At 31.0% G+C, this 20,452-nt stretch overlaps 1 long non-coding RNA gene across 2 annotated transcripts; it reads right to left on the bottom strand.

Moving 5' to 3' along the window:
* Positions 1-6,802: 6,802 nt before the first annotated feature.
* On the bottom strand, positions 6,803-17,499 carry LOC117177044. Of its 2 annotated transcripts, XR_004467657.1 has the most exons (4): positions 17,457-17,499; positions 11,730-11,784; positions 7,674-7,880; positions 6,803-7,017 (listed from the first exon to the last, which is right to left on the bottom strand). It is a non-coding gene; the product is annotated as an uncharacterized LOC117177044 (long non-coding RNA). The 2 variants fall into 2 exon arrangements; XR_004467656.1 differs by lacking the exons at positions 11,730-11,784; positions 17,457-17,499 and adding an exon at positions 9,297-9,311.
* Between the last annotated feature and the right edge of the window lie 2,953 nt (positions 17,500-20,452).

Consider the following 20,452-nt stretch of genomic DNA (forward strand, 5'->3'; position numbering starts at 1 on the left):
TTTACAGGTCATGGGTTCAGGCTCTGAGGTACAAGAATCAGTTATTTTGATCGTGAACAACCGAGGATAACTAGATCAATACATTTTACGACGGTTTCATTTTAAGGAGACTCATTAAGTGCACTTTGGTTCTGTTTAGCGTTGAACCCATTGAGCAAAAGACTAATCAGCATGTCTCATGGGTTCAGAATTCATGATATGGAATTCGGACTAGAAAAATGCAGAAGAGTGCATTTATTCAGAGGGGTATTAGGGACCTCAGAGTTAGAGAACGAGGTCCTAAATGACATCGGGGCTATGGCTGCAGGCGATTCATATAAATATCAGGGTATTCTTGAATCAAAGGGTATTCAACATACAAAAGTTGAAAAGTTAAACAGAATCGTCTGCGTAGATAACGAAGCACTGAATGCATTACAAAAATTAAGCAATTGAAAGGGTAGTTTTAGCACGATATATACGGGATAAGAGCATTGCAGATGTCAGAAAACTGTGTGAGTCACAAGTTATACAGTTGCAAGACGATTTTAACAGCAAATAAAATGTTGCACTTTACAGCACTATCTGTGAAGCGGATCTTGACTACACGTCCTTAAATTTGTCTTTAGATGGGGCCTTGAAGATTAGGGAAGAAACCATAGAGGAATTACAAATACAACACAGAAAATCGCCGATCCTCCAATGTACACCGAAATCGGTGTTCAATAGAGTTGCAACAAATTTGAGCCACACAGGTTCATTCGGAGAATCTAGGGGAAAAGCGTCATTTAGACCCGGTTTTTTCTCATCCAGTGCAACGTGAAGTGTCGTCTACAAACTGTAAGTCACCTGTCAAGATCATTTAGTCGGTCGTTATTTGAGTGAAACAAATGTTAATAAGCAGGTAAGTGATAATAATAATTACCAAACTTTTTATTTCCTCCCATTTATCAGCGACTAAATAGTCTTGAAATAAAAATAGTACTTGGCGTGAAATAATATCCAAATGTTAGGTTAGTCAAAACCTACTATGACATTCAAACCACCAAAGCCGGGATGTACAAATTAATTCGCGACCGTCTGCATCGAAATTGATGCTTGGTCGTTCGAACAAATTTCCACTAGATTTTCTGCGGAAGTTTAAAGGTATCTTAGATATCTAATCTTGCAGTGGCTAGGGTCATACATGAAAGATAAGGTAAATACAGTTGCATAATAAAAACAGAAATTTGTTTTTTGTGATGAGTGGGGATGTAAATTTGCATGAAACTTTAGCCTGATGAAAACTTTTATGAAACATTGGAAGTTTCGTGAAACATTGCAATGTTTCAAATATAGTGTCGGGAACATTCAAACTGATAAGATAAAAGCCTATTAGGTATTTTCACTTCAATAAACAGCTAACTTCACTTCGTAGATTGCTGAGGTGAAAATAAGGGACCTATTGTATGGGATTCAGTTCATTTTTGCCCTATTTTGCTAATATCTTCGTCAGAGGTATTTTTTTCTATATAATTGTAGTTAAAAATAGTTTTTATTTTTTAATTACTATTTAATGAAATAATAAAATAATAATAATGATGATTAATTAAAAATATATTACAGAAATAAAATTTTGTTCCATGCATTTGATCCATTTTTCCCCCCTCAGCTTTTAACAAAATGAAGTTAGCTGATGGTTGAAGTGAAAATACCTAATTGAGGCTTTCATATCCCAACTTTTTCCTGCCGGCTGATTTGATTTATTTTTCCAGTTTGTACTGTGGACCAATGATGCCAATGTTGACACCCTGAGCTACTACGTTTGCGTTAGGGCTGAACGCTGGTTGGCCACACTTGGCGCGCGATTCAAAATTAAATTGAAAAAAAAAAACAATTCTTGTAATTTAAATAAATAATTATTAAAATATGACCAAGAATGTATTCAAATTGTGTGAATTTTGATTTCAGACAAGAAAATGTGTATAACACATATTTTATAAATAATAGTTTATTTTCATTGAACTCCAAAAACTGACTTATAGTTCACAAAACATTTTGTAATAGATACATTTGTTAAAATACCATATAATGTTTCTGCAGCTTGATATATAGAAGTTAATTGTAGAATTTAATAATGATAATATTTTAATTTTTCTAAAAATAATTTCAGCTGAATATATTGTTCTTTTCGATTAAAAACTTATATTTAATTATTTTCAATCACTTTCCCAAGAAATTTCTTTTTGAGTATATTGTATTTTAATCATTATTTATTTAAATTACAAGAATTGTTTTTCAATGTAATTTTGAATCGCGTTTCAAAGGGTAGACAACAAGCGCTTAGCCCTAAAGCACGAATGAATAAAAATTATTAAGATTTCATTATTGCATTAAATAGTCCCTAAAAAAGAAAAACTATTTTTCAATTGCACTTATACAGAAAAATTACTTTCTACGAAGATATTAGAAAAATAGAGCAAAAATTAACCGATTCCCATGCATTGGGTCAATTGTTATCCCCTCAGTATTCAACTAAGTGAAGTGAGCTAGTGATTGGAGTGAAAATACCTTATTGTATATGTAGACGGTTATGACTTTTTCTATACATCCCGGCTTTAGTTTAAATGTCGACGGGCATGACTAACCTAACTTTTGGAAGTTGCATTAGGAAGTGATAATTTTATTCCAAGTGACTGGTACGCCCTATTAAATGAAAGGAATTTGAAAATTAGGTAAATATTGTTTCAATTGGTTTGCTTATTAACAATTATTTTGGCTAATATCGCAAAGCGAATAGTTGCTCTGACAGGTATTCAGGTGGCTGACAGCGCGGTTCAGAACTCCACAACTCTGCATGAGCCAAAATTCAGTCTCCAAATGATACTTTCCCCTAGAAGCCCACATGGGCACCTACGTTCAGAGGAATACATTTGAGACTTGAAAACTCTCTCAAATGATCATTGGGAGTCAGCGTTTTTCTGTGAATGGAGGCAGAAAGATATCTACGACGGGCACCCCGAAACGTAAGGTCAACATTAAGTGGATAGTGAGGCATTCAATATTTGGCTGAGGAAGGGAAGCAAAGAAAACAACAAGCAAAGAAAAGCGTTAGTGAGCGCAAGAGTTTCCGAGACCACTCAAAGAAAATCAATATAAGGAAATTCAAATCGGCCTTAATACGAAACCGAGACAAGAAACCGAATTGATATATGACGAGTAACTTGGATTGAAATAAAAAGGTATGAGATACTCAGAGATACTCGGAAATAATGAAAAATTAATTTATCAGTCAGCAGAAGGATCATAAAATTTACTCCTGGACTAGTAATTAAGGTAAGCATACAATTATTTGAGGACAGAACACAAAGTTTATATTGCAAGAAATGTTTTTCAATATTTGTCAGAGTCAGAAATTCTAGGACAAGAATAGGAAACAGAAGTTGCAAAATAAAACATTAGAGGTCAATAATGAAGCATTTATTCATAGAGATCACAATAAAAATGACAAACTCACAGTAAAAATTTATGCAGTCAGATTAGCAGACGAAAAAAAAAATAAACCCAACATGCGCCACGTCGCGTTGAAGGTTACAACACAGCTATCATTTACAGCAGCACACAACATATTGAAGACTTATTTATAAAGGAATGTTGAACTCTTTTGCACTATTATATTTATTTAAATTGCAATTGCACAGTACGCATGATAACATATAGTTTATACATTATTATAAACATGCAGAAATATTATATTACAAGCTGAAAAAGAAAAATGTGATTAAAATAAAACTGATGGGAATCGAACACGGGTCTCCAGCGCGACAGAACGGCGATATTTCATCCTACTTAATTAGATAATAAGATCCAGAAATTTATCGCCTTTATGAAGTAAATGCTAGCACTCAAATTGATTTCCATTAAATTATTCATTAATTATTTACAGTGATGGCATTTTTCAAATTATAAGCACTATATCTTAAACGAATCAAATATCCTAATACCGAGGTTTAAAGATAATTTGTTGCTATCTGTGGAAAATTTGTTTTTTAATTGTACTTTTTCGAATTATCATAATTGATTGTAATAAGGATCTTTGAATCAAACCAAATTGAGTGATTGATAAATTTAAGGAATTTCAGTAGAGCGTTGGTCGGCTGACATCGTTTACGGTCGGCTGCACTCGGCCTAACGCTAGGCTCACTTACTAAGTCACTTACTAATATTCGAGAGCAATCTTTCCAATTTGTCTTACTCCATAATACAAGAAATAGCAAGTGTCATAGTATAATTTATATTCCTACAGACAATAGCAATTCTTCTTGCAAATTTAGTCTTCTATGTTATGTTAGGTACTTATTACTTCTACTCTTTTTATATAATTTAATTACGTCACTAGTAATTTATCCTATTTACGATTTTAATATAAAATATACTAAGACTTTGTATTATCAAATAGGAAAATTGCATATAAAAATAGCATATCTTACGACTATTGTATTAAAATATACGAATTATCGCTTTGGCCCCTCGATTGAAAACTAATTTAGTAATTTTTCCAGTACAAAGTTTCTCAGTGCACGGTGAACATTCCAAAATGTTAGACCAGCATGAAGTGGATAGTGAGGCATCCAAAATTTGCCTAAGAATGGGTATCCTGTTTCCAGAAACGGAAGGATTCGTCATTGTGATTTAAGCCAAGGTAGCAAGCGCCAGAAATTATCGCAAACACGAATCACATCAAAACGTGGTTGACCAGTGCCGATTATGTGGACATACTAACGAATGAATCAAAAAAATTATTTATGGCTCTCGGGTAAAGGCTCAGCGAGAGTATACGCATATATGTTATGATGTGGAGTGAAACACATCAAAAACTTGCCCTAACATAGGAATCTTGTTATAATGAATGCCTTTCTAATTTGGGATGTTAATATCTAGATGGAGTATAACATACAAGACGATGGACCTGACATCGTGATACCAGAAAAAAGGTGGTCCACAAAAAATCGTCGATCCTCCAATGTACGCCGAAATCGGTGTTCAAGTGAGTTGCAACAAAATTTGAGCCACACAGATTCATTCCAAGAATCTAGGGGAAAAGCATCATTTAGACACTGTTTTTTCTCATCCAGAGCACGTGAAGTCTCTTCTACAAACTGTCAGTCACCTGTCAAGATGATATTGTCGGGCGTTATTTGGGTGAAATAAATGTTGGTAAGCAGGTAAGTTATAATAATAATTACCTAAATTTTAATTTTCATCCATTTACCAGTGACTATTAGTGTCTTGGAATAAAAATTGGACTTAACATGATATAATATCCAAATCTTAGGTTAGTCAAAACCTACATGACATTCAAACCACCAAAGCCGGGATATAAAAACTAAGCCGTGACCGTCTGTATCACGAAGGAATAATAAGGAGACCTAACTCCGTTCCCCCACTTGGCAATAGAAACATTACCGTAAGTGATACGCACATTACAGGAAGATCTTAGATTTGAGTGCGCAGGTGCACAGTTGTTCTCTTCCTATACATACAAAAGTGTGCGAGTGAGAAAGTTTGTCAAATTGACGTAGTTGAGAAGTTCTGTTTGTTTTGATGCAAGTGTCAGAAATGTGTTCTAAGCCACGAGCTTAACTATGAAATTAAAAAAAAATCTTTTTCTAAATTTTAATCCGAAAGCTTAACAAAGGACCCTCTGCTTGTTATTTATGATCGTATTTTTATTTTAATTTCGGAAAGGACATTTTGAAGCCTTTAAAACATTTAAACGAGCGACCTGGACCTTTAAAGTTTAAATATATCTACCTGAATGCCTACGGAGAATTTCCCAGAGCTTCTCAGAGCCTTGAGAATCTTTAGCCTATTTATCATATTACAAATTTAAAAAGTACTTACCTATACGTTTCCTTCTTAAAATCTGTTCACAAATTTTTCAAACAAGTACCGAAAATACTGTTTATATATTTATTTTGTGTATCTTTCGTATAATGATCAACAAAAGAACACAACCTCTAACTTACGTCAATTTGACAAACTTTCTCACTCGCACACTTTTCCATGTATAGGAAGAGGACAATTGCGCACCTGCGCACTCAAATCTAAGATCTTCCTGTAATGTGCGTATCACTTACGGTAATGTTTCTATTGCCAGTTTCAGATGACTTCCCACTGGCAGTTGGGTCTCCTTATTATTCCTTCGTGGTCTGCATCTTAATTGATGCCTGTTCGTTCGAGGAAATTTCCTCTAGATTTTCTATACTCAATAAAGTGAAGTTAGCTGGTGGTTGAAGTGAAAATACCTAATTGTATTGGTCATGACTTTTTCTACACAACCCGGCTTTAGTTTAAATGTCGACGACCATGACCAACCTAACTTTTGAAAGTAGCATTAGGAAGTTATCATTTTATTCTAAGTGACTAGTACGCACTGTTAAATGAAAGAAAGTTGAAAATCAGGCAAATATTATTTCAATTAGTTTCCTCATTAACAATTATTTAGTATAATATCGCAATGCGAATAGTTGCTTTGACAGGTGTTCAGGTGGCTGACAGAGCGGTTTAGCACTCCACAACTCTCGGCATTGAGCCAAAATTCAGTCTCCAAATGATACTTTCCCCCAGATGCCCAGATGTGCACCTACGTTCCGAGGAATAAATTTGAGACTTGAAAATTCTCTCAAATGCTCATTGGGAGACCAATGAAATTTGACCTGCGACAAATTTAACACCAGCGTTTTTCTGTTTCGAGTATGTAAAAATTACCCTTCTAAGTACTAAGCGTAGGTTCTTATCGTCAAACCAAATTTTTCTTGGGGTCGCGAAATGACTACAATTGTTTGGAGTTTCTTTAGTTGGCTATTTATTTTCACAGTATTGGGTGCTAAATGCCACCCTTTTATTCAAAATTTGGAACATTTTATTTTATATTTCTTAATTTTTCATCAGCTTAACTTCTGGAAGAATTTGAATTCAACCTTACTCCATCAGGCCCCGGGATGCCCTCCATGATTTACGCTGCAGGAAGGTGAGCTTAGTGGACATCCCGTTGAACTAAAAATTGGAAAGAATTACGTGTTACTATTAAATACCAATCTTTTTTAACAAGTACTTTCAGAGCTAAACTTGAACCAGAATTAGTTTGAAAAACTATCAGAAAATTAGAAGTAATAGTTCCAAAAGGTTTCTTTTGTGCTGAAAATAGATTATTTATACTTTTCCGATCTTTTTATTGGTCTTAATGTCAGGTTTCCATACAAAAATTTATTTTTTCAACTCACATCTCAAATTTAGAGTCCTTTTGGACCTGAAGTTGTGATTTTTCTTCGTAATTGTTCATAAACCTTTGGCTGTTTAAATATTTCATATTTCTTTCTTATTAATTGTTGTTATTTTATTCTAGTACCAGGCAGATATTTGAATATCAAAATATCGAAGTTAAAAGAAAGTGTATATTTTGACGGAATAATTAATTATTATAAAATTTAAAAAAATAAAAAGACAGTTTAGCGAGGACGGAATTCACAGGATTTTTTATCTAACTTTCTAATTTTTTGTCTAACTTTGAATTAAAGAAAGTCTTTTACAGATTATCGACTTTTTATTTTTTCAGGAGAATATACGCCTTAAACTTGAAGATTAAGAATTTCAGGCAGAAAAGCAAAGAAAATAATCTCGAAATTAGTAAATTCACAAGTTCTTTTACATACCATTTCTTTGAGCAGTCACGTTTAGGTCCAACAACAAGAACCACAGCCAGCAAAACGAAGAAGGATGTAATTGCTAAATTCATTTTTTTCGAGAAATGATTATACTTCTTCCGCTTCCGTCGCGGCTTTTATACCATGCAAAGTCGTATTTCTATCCCCACCAGGACAAATTTTATGAGTGAACAATAAAGTTCAGTACATGTGTCCCTGAAAAAAGATAACAAAGTGCGACTATTTTCCTTATGAAAGGAAAACAGCCAATCAGCTGGTAACACATATCCAACAATCGGCTTGAAAAACTTACCCCTCTTTGTTAGAGTCTATAATTATTTACCCCCCCCCCTCCTCTTTTGAATATATCACGCCTATTTTTTCAGACGAAATTTAGTTCGTGAATCTATTTCGAGGTGATCCAAAACTAACGATATATAATTTGGTAAATAATAAAATTTCAATAAAAAACAATAAAAAAAATAATAATTTCAGTCAATAAGGAAGAGATATCCGAAATCCTGAATTCTCGACCTAAAGAATTTAATTTTCATTTACAATAATTAATTTTGAACTAAAATAAAGTGTTTTAGTTAATTTTTTTGACAAAAAAAAACATATTTCCCACAGAATAGTTGAATTTTCAAATCATTACTTTAATTTTCAACCAAATATCTGAATTTTCCATTAAAATTCGGAAACCTTAAGGAAAAAGATTTTTATTTTAAATCGAAAAGAAGCAAATTGAACAATAGCAGATAGACTCTCAAGAAGTGTTAATATTTGGTCAAAAGAAGACTTTTCAGTCAATAAAGAAGAAAAATTTTGTACAAAATGCTAAATTTTCCAACCAAAGAGAACAAAGTTGTTAACTCTAAAGATTAGTTTTTAATCGAAGAAACTAACTTTCTGATAAAAAAGCGAATTTTGAACAAAATTTATTTATTTTTTAACAAATATTCGGATTGTTGTCTTGTGAAGAAAAAGTGTTGCATCAAAAATAAAATAGCTACGTTTTTTATATAAAAACCAGCTTCTTTCATTATTAAGCCAAAAAGACGAATTTTCCACAAAACTGTTGCATTCTCAATCAAGGATGGATTTTCAGCTAAGGTTATGAATCTTTGACCAACTAAATGAGTTTTTAAGAATTTGGCTAAAGTTTGAACCAAAGAGTTGTATTTTCATCTTAAAAAGATAAATTTTCAACCAAAAATGTAATAGATAATATGAAAACCAAAAAATTTGATTTTGAATTTACATACAGTTTAATTTACGGAGAAAATATTTTTAACAAATTTGTTTAACTTTCGAACAAATAGTTCAATTTTCTACTATATGGTTGAACTTTTTATTCAAAAATACAAAATTCCTACAAGATAACTGAATTTTGAACCTCAAAGTACTTATTAAACCAAAACAGATTATTTTTTTACGAGAAAGTTGGGTTTTGAAACGAAAAATATGTCGTTCCTAATAAAAGAAATAAATTTTAAAAGATTAAAATATAAATTCATCCTTTTTTCAACCGAAAATAATGAAACTTCAACAAGAAATAGTAGGATTATCAACATTTCGATTGGGATTTGCAATTTTTTAAATTTTCAACTTCTTAGTAATTCTCGAATTTACCAGGGAAACTTTTTAGTAAGCACACATTTTTTAGTATTATATAGTTTTATTGTCTATTGAATTATCGAACTCACGACTGCCGTAAAAGTTCGACATTATCGAAAACCATGTACATTAACGTCAAAAATATTTCTTATTTCGAGTTTATTTTTAATAGGTATACAATTTTATTGTTTACTGAATTATCAAACTCACGACTATAGTAAAATCCAAAGTAATAGCAGTAAAAAAAAATTTTAATCAATAAAAAAAAGTCAAAATTTTGAGTCAAAGAACGCACGACATGAAAAATGTCAAGTAAAGAAAAAAATGACTTTTTCTAAGCCCTACAAGATTTTCATTAAAACTTTTTGGATTTTCTTGGAAAATCGAAAATTCAAATTTTGATTGCACAAAAAATAATGAAAAACCAAAAATTCCGTTTTGTGGTCTAACTATGCATTATACAAAAAAGATGAATTAACGAAAATTGTGAACACAAAAGAGATCTACACATTCGTCGATAATCACTTTCTGATAGCACGCACACTTTTTGATTTATTCGTGAAAAATCACATTTAAAATGAAAGAATAATAATAATTGTGGGAAAACGACCAATTTGTCATGATTCACTTTTTGACAGGACACGTAGTTTTGATTTTAATCAGAAAAATAAGGTTAAAAATAAGAATGTAAAATTTTGATAAAAACGACAGAAGGTACGGAAACAAATTGATTAAAAAAATGTTTTCACAAGAAAAAAAAATTCGACTTTTATGAACCTTTTACAGACTTACTTATATTAAATTTTGGACAATTTATGGAAAGTTGCTACATATAATAGATCAAATTAAAGAAAATTGCCAAAAAATTTTCATATTAATATTATAGTAATATTACCATAAATTACAAGAAATTTAATACCGTAAACTGCCTGCAATATTACCATAAATGACCAAAAATTTCATAAATTTCCGGAGTTTCAGAGACATTTTTAAAATGAATTTAGAGCAATTTATTGTAAATTACCATAAATTACCAAAAATTTCATAAATTCCCGAAAATTATAAAAATGTTTAAAATTGAATTTTCAGTAGTTTGAGGTAATTTAACATACTTACATGTAAAATTACCATTATTCACCAAAAATTTTCGGAAATTTGTAGACTTTTAGAATAATTTTTGGGCAATTTATCGAAAGTTACTATATATAATAGATCAAACTAAATTGAATAATCAAAAATTTACAGAGATTTTTTAAACGTATTTTTGGGTGATTTATATTACGTTAACAATAATTGCCTGTCACAGCACCATGAATTACTACAAATTTAATCATTTTCAAGAACTTTATAAAAAATATTAAAAACTGAATAATAGTTAAGTTATGGGATGTTTCTAAATCACAGAATTAAAATAAAATTCAATCAAATCTAGTGAAAAAATTAATGAAGATGCGCATACACACATGCTCCATCATACTTCTCGCGAAGGCAAAGCCCAACGTGACGAATTCCCAAGATTCTTTGTTTGTGTCATAAGATTCATGAAATGAAAGAAGGACATACAAATAATATTTAGGAAAAGAAGCAGCTTTAAAAAAGAAAAACGAAGGATGCGTTGGAACTATTTTATCAAAATGAGAAAATTTCATTCCTATTATCAGTACTTACTGCTGTATGCTTTTTTAGGTTATGATTACAAAAACGAGTATCGAAAATTTGGCCGAAACGGATGCAAAGTTCATTATGGTGATATACTGACAATGTATCATTTGTTTTTCTTCTTCAAAGCTGCTCATTTTTTAAATATTATATACACTTCATTAATCTCATGAATATCATGACACAAACGTACGAAATAACTCATAATTTCTTATCAGAATTATTTTAATACGTTTAGGGAATTTTAAAGCACAGTATTTTTAAGGAATGTTTATAAGTTTTATTAAAGGTTTTTGATTATTTAAACATCTTGAATCAAACCTTTTAAATTCGCTGAAAAATTATACTTGCATTTAAATTCATTAACTGCACCAAATACAAATTTGTTCACTTAACTGAAATTTCAATTACCTGTAATTGAATATTCAACAGCTTATTTTACATTTTAATTACACGTCTAGCTAATTTTTCATTCACAAGTAGTTGAAATTTTAACAACAATGATTGCATAAAACTTCAACCACATGCGGTTTGAAAATTCAATCAGATATTTCTAAGGGTACCTTTTCACGAAGATCGAATTTGAATAAACTGATGAATTAATTTGACGCATCGAGTTGGTATCTAGGTTCTCAACCAATCAAATTTGCCATAAACAAACAAAGCAGCTAGAAATGAATCATATGAAAAATATTAATTCCACGATTAATTCAAACCAGGCCCCTATGAAAATGTACTTTAACAGTGAACTTATATTTTGTTAGGTTCAAGTTTCGTTCCTCTACGTACCGTTGTGCGAGTGGCGGCGCTAGTGGGAGGCATTCCGCAAGATGAGCACATGCATCTAGGTGGAATATAGTTTATGTATATGATGTAAATCCGACGGAAAATTAAAAACATAATTTTTTTTTATTTTGTTATTACAATATCTTTATTTTTGGTAAAAAACAATTTATTATGAAACGAATACTATTGTAAAAAAAGGTATAAAGAAATAATATCTGGCGCTTGATCAATTTGTAATTGGATCAATGTAATAATTAATTGAGATAAACAAAAATAATTGTGTAAACAATTTATCATTATTGGTGATAATATTGTCTTGGCTTAGTGCTAGAATGTTGCTTTTACCTATTAGTTATGAACAAATAATAAATAAACATTAAAGACAAACGTATTTTCTTAAATATCTTTCTTTTTCGTGAATATATTTCGCTGGAGGGGGGTACCCAGTGGGCACAAAATTTAGCGACGTTTTTACGATATCGTTACGACATCTTTACAACATCCTATGTCCATGGCATTTCGATGTCTTTGCGATATCGTAAAGACATTTCGATAAAAAGAACATTATCAGAGTTATAGAATTTGCAATGTCAAATAGAGAAACGGAAATGAAATTTTTTGGATCAGAAAATGTCGCTTTTTTAAGCTCTACGAAGTTATTATAACAACTTTTTACCAGAGTCATTAAACCAAAAGAGATCAACAGGTTTGTAATAAATTTTTGATATATAAATGCATTGCGAATTTAAAAAATTAACTATTCTGGATAAATCACGCAAGTTACAGTATTATTTTATTTAACAATATTTCTCGGTTAAATTATATCTGCAAATTTGTTTAGAACCACTACGACACAATTCGGATTAAAATCTTTAATGACAAAATCTCTCTTATAGGATGCGCACTTTTATCTAATTATGAAAGCCAGGCAATGAAAATGTGACTTTTTCAATATTAATACATATTATGAATCTTTATAATATTATTGGATTGGAATTATGCATTTTTCAAGGTGGCTGAGAATGAAACTTAATGCAAAATAAAAATTAAATATTAAAGTAATCATGAAAAATACAAAATTAGTTAATTTCGCAAATATAATCTAAGGAACCTTTAAGTTTGGAAACGAGGTTAAAAGTTTCCTTAAGGGTCCGAAAGGGGACTGGAGTTTGAAATTCTTAATAGTTTGGGTCCAAATCTTGACCTCTTAAATTTCAAAGGGTCTCCGTGCCCTTTAAAAATTAGGGGTTCTGATCGCTGGTCAAGAGACTATTAAAAATACGTACTTATCAATTTGTTATGTTCTCTCATCGTTTAGAACAAAGTTGCATATTATTTTCCTACCCTTTTCTACAAAAAACTTAATTTTTGAGTTTATTCACGATAAAATTCACCGACCTTAGTATCATGTGAACTAATCGATGATAGAGTGATGGGTTTTTATCTGAAGCATCACACGTTAAAATTAGCTTTTTTTAGGATCCTAATTAATCAGAACTTCTGCGGATTGCAAACCCTTTTTGGTTTGGTTAAATGAACATTGACATTCATTTGTCCATAGAAATTGTTTTTTTCATTTATATAAAGTACTAAATTTAGCTGATCTTTTTAAAATAAATTTACCATAATAATTTAAGGCGCCTAAAAAAGATAGCGATTCCTTTATTTATTTTATTTTTTAAAACTTTAAGCCACATTTACTCAGTATTTCAAACACTTGGTTCGTGATCTAGAAATACATAAACTATTGGAACTTTTACAAGAATTTGTTTTATCATTCTTGGAAAATAAAACCGGCGCTGAAGCTACCCCTAAATTAATTTATTTGGTCTGAATGGTCCCTTATGTGTAATGATAGTAAGAATATCTTTGCTTTATTCGTCAAGTAACAGTTGTGAATAAGCTTCACGTATATCTATTTTAGTTCAAACTACACCACCTTGTGCTTAAGCGATTAAATATTCAACTCCTAGTAAGGGATACCCAGTGGGCACAAAATTTGGCGACGTCTTAACGACATGGTTATGATATCTTTACGACAACTTTACGACATCCTATGTCCATGTCGTTTCGCTGTCCTTACGAGGTCGTCAAGACATCGTCAGATCATGTGACTTATTTACGATATCTTAAAGACACCTTAACGACATGGACATAGGATGTCATAAAGTTATCGTGAAGGTGTCGTAACGATGTCGTAACGATGTCGTAAAGACGTCGCCAAACTTTGTGCCCACTGGTAACGATCAATGACAATTAATGGATTTACCGTGACTTCATAGTCTCCACAAATTCTTGAGGTACCATCCGATTTGATAATAGAGAATATGGGAACAAAATCCACGCTTCTTGGTTTACAGTAGACTGGTCTTCAATTTTTATTTAGTTTTATTTTAAAAACGCTTTTTGTAAATGTCCCTTATCCCGATAAAAATAAATAAGATTTTTTCTCAAAAGTGTTTTCTCTCAGTGACTTTAGTTGAACTTCTGTAAGACTCTTTAAAGGTTAATGTTGCCATAAGAAATTTTAATATCTTTAATCATACCTGTCGGTCGTTTTCGCTCACCTCTATAATAATTTATTTCAAAATCGGTATCATGTAATTCTATATATGAAAAATGATTTTTATAATAATAATTATCAATCAGTTAAATTTCAGCACGGTCGTCAACTTCCATTTTTAACAATTTGTCTTTAACATTAATTTTCAAATATTGTGGTTCAATTTTATATCCGGGTGATTGTCAAATTGCAGGCAAACTTTAGTACCTAAAGTGGCATTAGAAATTTCGTATTTAAAAATCAAAGTTTATTGTATCGCATGTAAATGAGGAAGAAATACACATTTAACCACATATTGTAGATCATTTTTATGAACATAAGTAAGGTAACGAAATAAATGAGAAGTCTAATTGTTTATAATTTTCTGTTATTTAAGCTATAACGTTATGAATTAAAGCTGAATAACATATTTAACGCAAGTTAAAACAACACAGAAAAAACTAAATATAAATTTTGTTGCATGTAAAATTTCCAGTAGTTAAGGTTTACATGCTATTTGCCGAAAGTTTATCCTAAGATGGAACAAAAGCTGTCGTCTGCTACCACGTCCTTAACAGCAATAGAAAAAGGCAGAGTATGAGGGAATTCGAGCTATAAGCCGGGATACGAAATTTAAAACAACACAGAAAAAAAAAGCTGAATTTGTGGGAGGTAAGAATTGCAACGATTAAAAATTAAACAAATTTCGACGCACGTTTCACTGAGGTTAGGAGAATAATTCTGATCTCGTCTACTGCGTCACGCTGAAGTTAGAAAATTTCGGCAAAACATGTAGAATCAGCATGAAAAATACGTAAAAAAATGTGTCCTTACTGGTATATCTCCTCCGAAATAAATTGCACTATTGCAGACGAATTTGAACTTATTTAATACCATTCAGAAAAAAGCAACTGATAGATGGAGATCCCCATGTCTCTCTAATTTAATTAAGTGTAACGCCGGTAGATAGCACTGGCATCGTAATTCTCGCTACATCTCAAATAAAAATGGAGCGATTATAAGGTGAAAGATTATCCAGGCAAGGTTACAAATAGGAAATTTTCTTCTATTCATGTGAAGTTTATCTGTCAAGACTGATTTTTGTTGCGGTGAATCTTTCACCTGGAATCGATGAAAACTTTATCTTTCGTCTATCTGTGAATATGACTGTAGTACAGTCAGAGTACAGTTTAAGATTTAACATTTACTAAGACGATTTACATAATCCCTTGTGCAGTCCTTCAAAAGTATTATAATCTATACTTATTATATTTTCTCACAGTCGAATTGTAGTTTTCTACACTAAAAGAGTAAGGAGACATCTTATTGATATAATAGTAAGTGTATCTACCTGTATTGTTAACTGTAGAGATTCCAAATCTCCTACACACATACATCTTCTACATATTTAAAAAAAAAGATAGTCTAAGAGAAATTCTATTTTTGTTTAAGACGTTTGATCTCTATTTGCAAACGGAGGTTAGAAAATAATAAACTAGATATCCTGATCCTTGCGCATGCGTAAATACACGCGGTGTTACTGCATCACACGAATTACGACAGGAAAACGATGAAATTGATTTTTTAAAAATATTTATAAAAAAAATAATGCATTCTAATTACAAGTAAACGCGAGAGCATTAAATAAAAAACTACGGAGCAAGTAACGAAATGGTTTCTATATATTTTTTACTCCGAAACGGTTTTTAAAGCAATATCTCTGATGAGGACTTTGTTTTTAAAATGTACTTTTGGGTTTTATTATCCGACTTACAAAACAATATGTTTATATTTTAAGTTAAGTTTTATAGAATTTCGTGTTAACAGACGCGCTTAATAATTCTGTGTTTAGTACTCATCTGTAAAAAGTAATAATTCACTAGAAAAAAAGACTTACACAAATGACGATTAAAACGATACGATTTGAGGGACAGGCTTCAAGGTTTATACGGATTTGTGACAAAAAGTCCAAACCATAAAGCGGCCGCCCATGAGAGTCGAGCTCCGTGAAAAAAGCCCGGGAATCAGAGAGCGACTCTCATTGGGCGGGCGCTTAGTCATTTAGGCTTTTTCAGGCTGGGTCGACTCCCATGGGCGCGTGTGGTCACATATAATTTTGTAGTTATCCACCGACTTGTAGGTGGCTCTGCTGTAGGGACATAAGTGGGGGTAATATTTTCTTAAAATATCTTGGCACCGCCATTCTAGTGTTCGTTGAGGTTATGGTTTCGTTAAAAAACTTCAAATTTTCCTAAGTTCAAAAAAGTTGTGTCTTGCCGTATGAAGTGAAATGAGGACATTGAAAAATGAACAAAGTTAAAGTAAATTGAAATGTTTGTGCTGTGCCAGGATGTCACTGATTTCACTTCTCTATTATAATGCGAATAAATAAAATGTTGAAAAAAGATTACATTTCATGTGTTATGTAATTCTTCATTTATTGGAGAATTATTGCAAAATTGTACAAATTTATGCCGAAAAATGGTAGAGGAAACAGTATTTACGCATTTTTCGTCTTAAATTTGTGTAATTTTGAATTAATTCGTTTATTTGCTCCAGTTTTAATTCATGAAACAAATTCAAATAATATACACATTTACGCGCACGAACGCATGGATACGCTTTAGTTTACCACCTCCTTGTAGATTGCGCTAGTGTCGCTATAAGTGGTCAAATGCGCCCATGGGAGTCGACCCAGCCTGGGCTTTGTGTCACGGATGCGTTTATATAATATTAATTGTTTTGTTTGAAAAATTTGCATAAATTGAAGTTTTGTTTCTCTAAAGTTTACAAACTTAAGACATCAGACGTTTTTTAGGCTAACTGTCAAAACCAAGGAGAAGATCCGTATCTCCTTGTACAAAGTGAGGTTGGGACACTTAACGGAAATTAAATTTGATGTGTTCTTATATTAAATTTAAGCCAATAGGAACAGAAATTTAAAAAAAAAAACTAAATATTTTGTAGATGATCGCAATAAGTATTTATTAAGTAAAAATAAGAAGTAAGAGTTTTTAATTGAATGTTATATTAGTGCGGCTTTAAGTTGTCTGCAATTTGACAATCAACTATACTTTTTTTGAGTCAGCAACCTTTTTGTTTTTAATTGGATGGAAATTGACAACTTCGTTATCGTTATTATTATGTGTATCTAAATTTACAGAAATAAAATTAAAATTTACACTTACGTTATTCATACAAAAAGTCGCAAACCAATAATCGTTTTTGTCTTTATGCTCGTCAGATGTTTACTGGTGGCTATGTTTGCTTCGTCGCAAGCGACCGCTTTATTATTTAATTACGTTTTATTACGCTTTATTACGCTTTATTACGTTTTATTACGTTTCATTACGTCTCATTACGCTTTATTACGTTATATTACTTTGAGAACGGTAACGAGAATAAGAACATAACCGAGAATATAACCGAGAAATAAATTCTCTGAGAATTTATGAGAATCTCAGAATTTAGTTTAATTAATAGAAAATTGCATTTTTTCGTTCAGATTTCGGTTGAAAATTCAACTCTTTTTTGAAAGTTTGTCTTTTTTATTTTAAAGTTTAGCTGCTTTACCATAAATTAAATCTTTTTTGGATAAAAACGCAACTATTTGGTAGAGAATTGAACTATTTTGTTAAAATTCGTCTTTTTGGATTGAAAATCCAATGTGGAAACTCGAAAAAAACCTTTTTCAATAGAAAATTCAACTATTTTTTTGAAAATCTATCTTTTTGATTAAAAACTTCATCTGTTATAGAAAAAATTTCATTTTTTCCATGAAAATGCAACTTTTTCGTTAAAACTCGTTCTTCCTTGCTTGATACTTCAACTGATTTGCTTAAAACATTTGGTTTAATCGCTTTGTTCAGAATTCACTTTTTTTCGTCAAGATTTATGTTTTAAGATGAAAAGTTATTTCGTTGGTTAAAAGTTTAATTGTCTTGTTATAAATAATTCTTTTTTAATTGAAAAATCTACTACTTGGGTCAAAGTTAAACTACATTGTGAAATTTTTTTATTGAAGGTTTACGTATGGTTGAAAATTTAACTGTTTAGTGAAAAATACTTCTTTTTTTTTAGAATTAATTTCTTAACAGAAAATGGAACTTTCCCATTTTTTAAGATTGGTATTTTTCAGTTAAAAATTCGCGTTTTTTTTTGCAAAAAAAATAATTTTTTGTTTGAAATTTCCTTTTTTTGAGTAAAAATGCATCAGTTACGTGGAAAATTAATTTTTTGTTGAACACTCATATTTTTTGTTTAAAAATTGAATTTTTATGAAGAACATTTGTCTTCTAGTTTGAAGGTTCAATAATTTAGATAAACTTTGATTTATTTTTTGAGTAAAAATCTTTATTTGCTGGAAATTCGTCTTTTTCGTTTTAAAATTCTTTTCTTTTGTTGTATAAATCTTTTAAGGCAGAAAAAACTTTTGTTTGTTTTAAATAAATTAATGCATTTGAAAATGTTAAATTTGTATCAGGGCCGTTGCCAGCCATAGCCCCCTCCCTCCGAAATTCCGCGAATCCCAACATTTTCTTATAGATGTGAAAAAAATCTAAACTATAACTACGCCCCCCCCCCCTGAACCAAATTTCTGGCTACGAGCCTGATTTGTATATAAAACACTGTAATTCCTGAATATGCGTCTGAGCTAGAAAATAATTTATATTCAAACCCTAATATAACCTGAACAATTAAAATATTGTTAAAAATCATCAATTCTTCAATTCTCTTAAATTCTCCAAAATTCTGTCATATTCTCGGTTATATAACCTGAACTTAAATTCTTGGGAATTTAAGAACTCTACTTTGATCCTGTTTTTCGGGCTCGTTAGATGGCTCGGTAGGACTTTCCCACGCTACACGTCGCTCAGGGGCCGAAGTTTGATCTATCTCTCTTACACCTTCGTTGTTTTCCGAACGTCGGCACATGTGAAACCTAACCTAACAAGAAGTGTTCGAGAGGTGATATTTAATTAGTTGTCATCATTTTCGATCCGGTGATTATCGTTGCAGTACACAATTGAAAACTAAAAGAGGGGGCGGTACCTTCTGTATTATTACCATAAAAAGAGAGTAATATTTTGACAAAGGAACCTGCTAATAAGAAAATTGATGTCAAAAATGATTACAAAATTTAAATAAAATAATATATATTTAGAGGTGCCGCAAACCCTATGGAGTTTAACACGTATTTCCCATAGGAAAAAAAGACGTTTTTGTAAATCTTTTGCACAATCCTCCATATTATCTCAATCAAGTTGAACCTTAACATTTCTCTTCTCAATTAGGAATAGAATACGAATAAAAAATTGCTTCATAAATACCAACATCATAAGTCCGCTTTATAGGTTCCCAAAAACCCCCATAATTGAAAAATTGGGTTTTGCGAGTTTTTCGCACTAATTATGACTTTTTTGTGGTGTTGTTAATTTAAATTGTTTCTGTCATATAAAAAACCATTTGATACTGATAATTAGGTGTTCACATAAATTTTTTAAAGAATTTTTTTTTTATCAATTTACTCATAAAATGTAGTTAGAAAGACGCCGTTTTTTATTAATATAATTTGTATGGGGGCACCCTAGAAATTTGTTCAAATCAATCATATTCAGAATCCTTATTATTATATTATTTTAGTTAAAAATTAAACTTTCTGTTCACAATTAGCCATAGAGTATAAATAAAATATCACTGTTCGAATATAAACAAAAAACCACACAAGTGAAAAAAAGGGTTTTCCGAGTTTTTGGCGCTAATTATGAATTTCTTTGAGGTATTTCTTATGCAAATTGTTTCTAGCACCTAAAAAGCCATTTCATACTGATAATTATATGTTCACATAAATTTGTCAAACAATTTATTATTGTTTTTAGCAATTTCCTCATAGAATCGAGTTAGAAAGACGCGGTTTTTTTTAAAAACTTCCACTGGTCATCCAATTTTAAATTAGAGGTAAGTGATAGTTTATCAATGTTAACAAGAGTGATTGTTGAAACACATTATTATTATTGTTAATAATTTACTGTTCGAAAAATATGACAAAATTTCAGCTTAAAGGAAATGCACTTTCAGTCAAATTGTCACTTAAGATAAGTTATGTAATTAATTGGTTATTTTTGCTAAATTTAATTAATTATTGAGTCACGCCTTATAAAAAATATTCAAACAATTGAAAATT

Source organism: Belonocnema kinseyi, chromosome 7 (genome assembly GCF_010883055.1).
Source record: "Belonocnema kinseyi isolate 2016_QV_RU_SX_M_011 chromosome 7, B_treatae_v1, whole genome shotgun sequence".
Lineage (NCBI taxonomy): Eukaryota > Metazoa > Arthropoda > Insecta > Hymenoptera > Cynipidae > Belonocnema > Belonocnema kinseyi.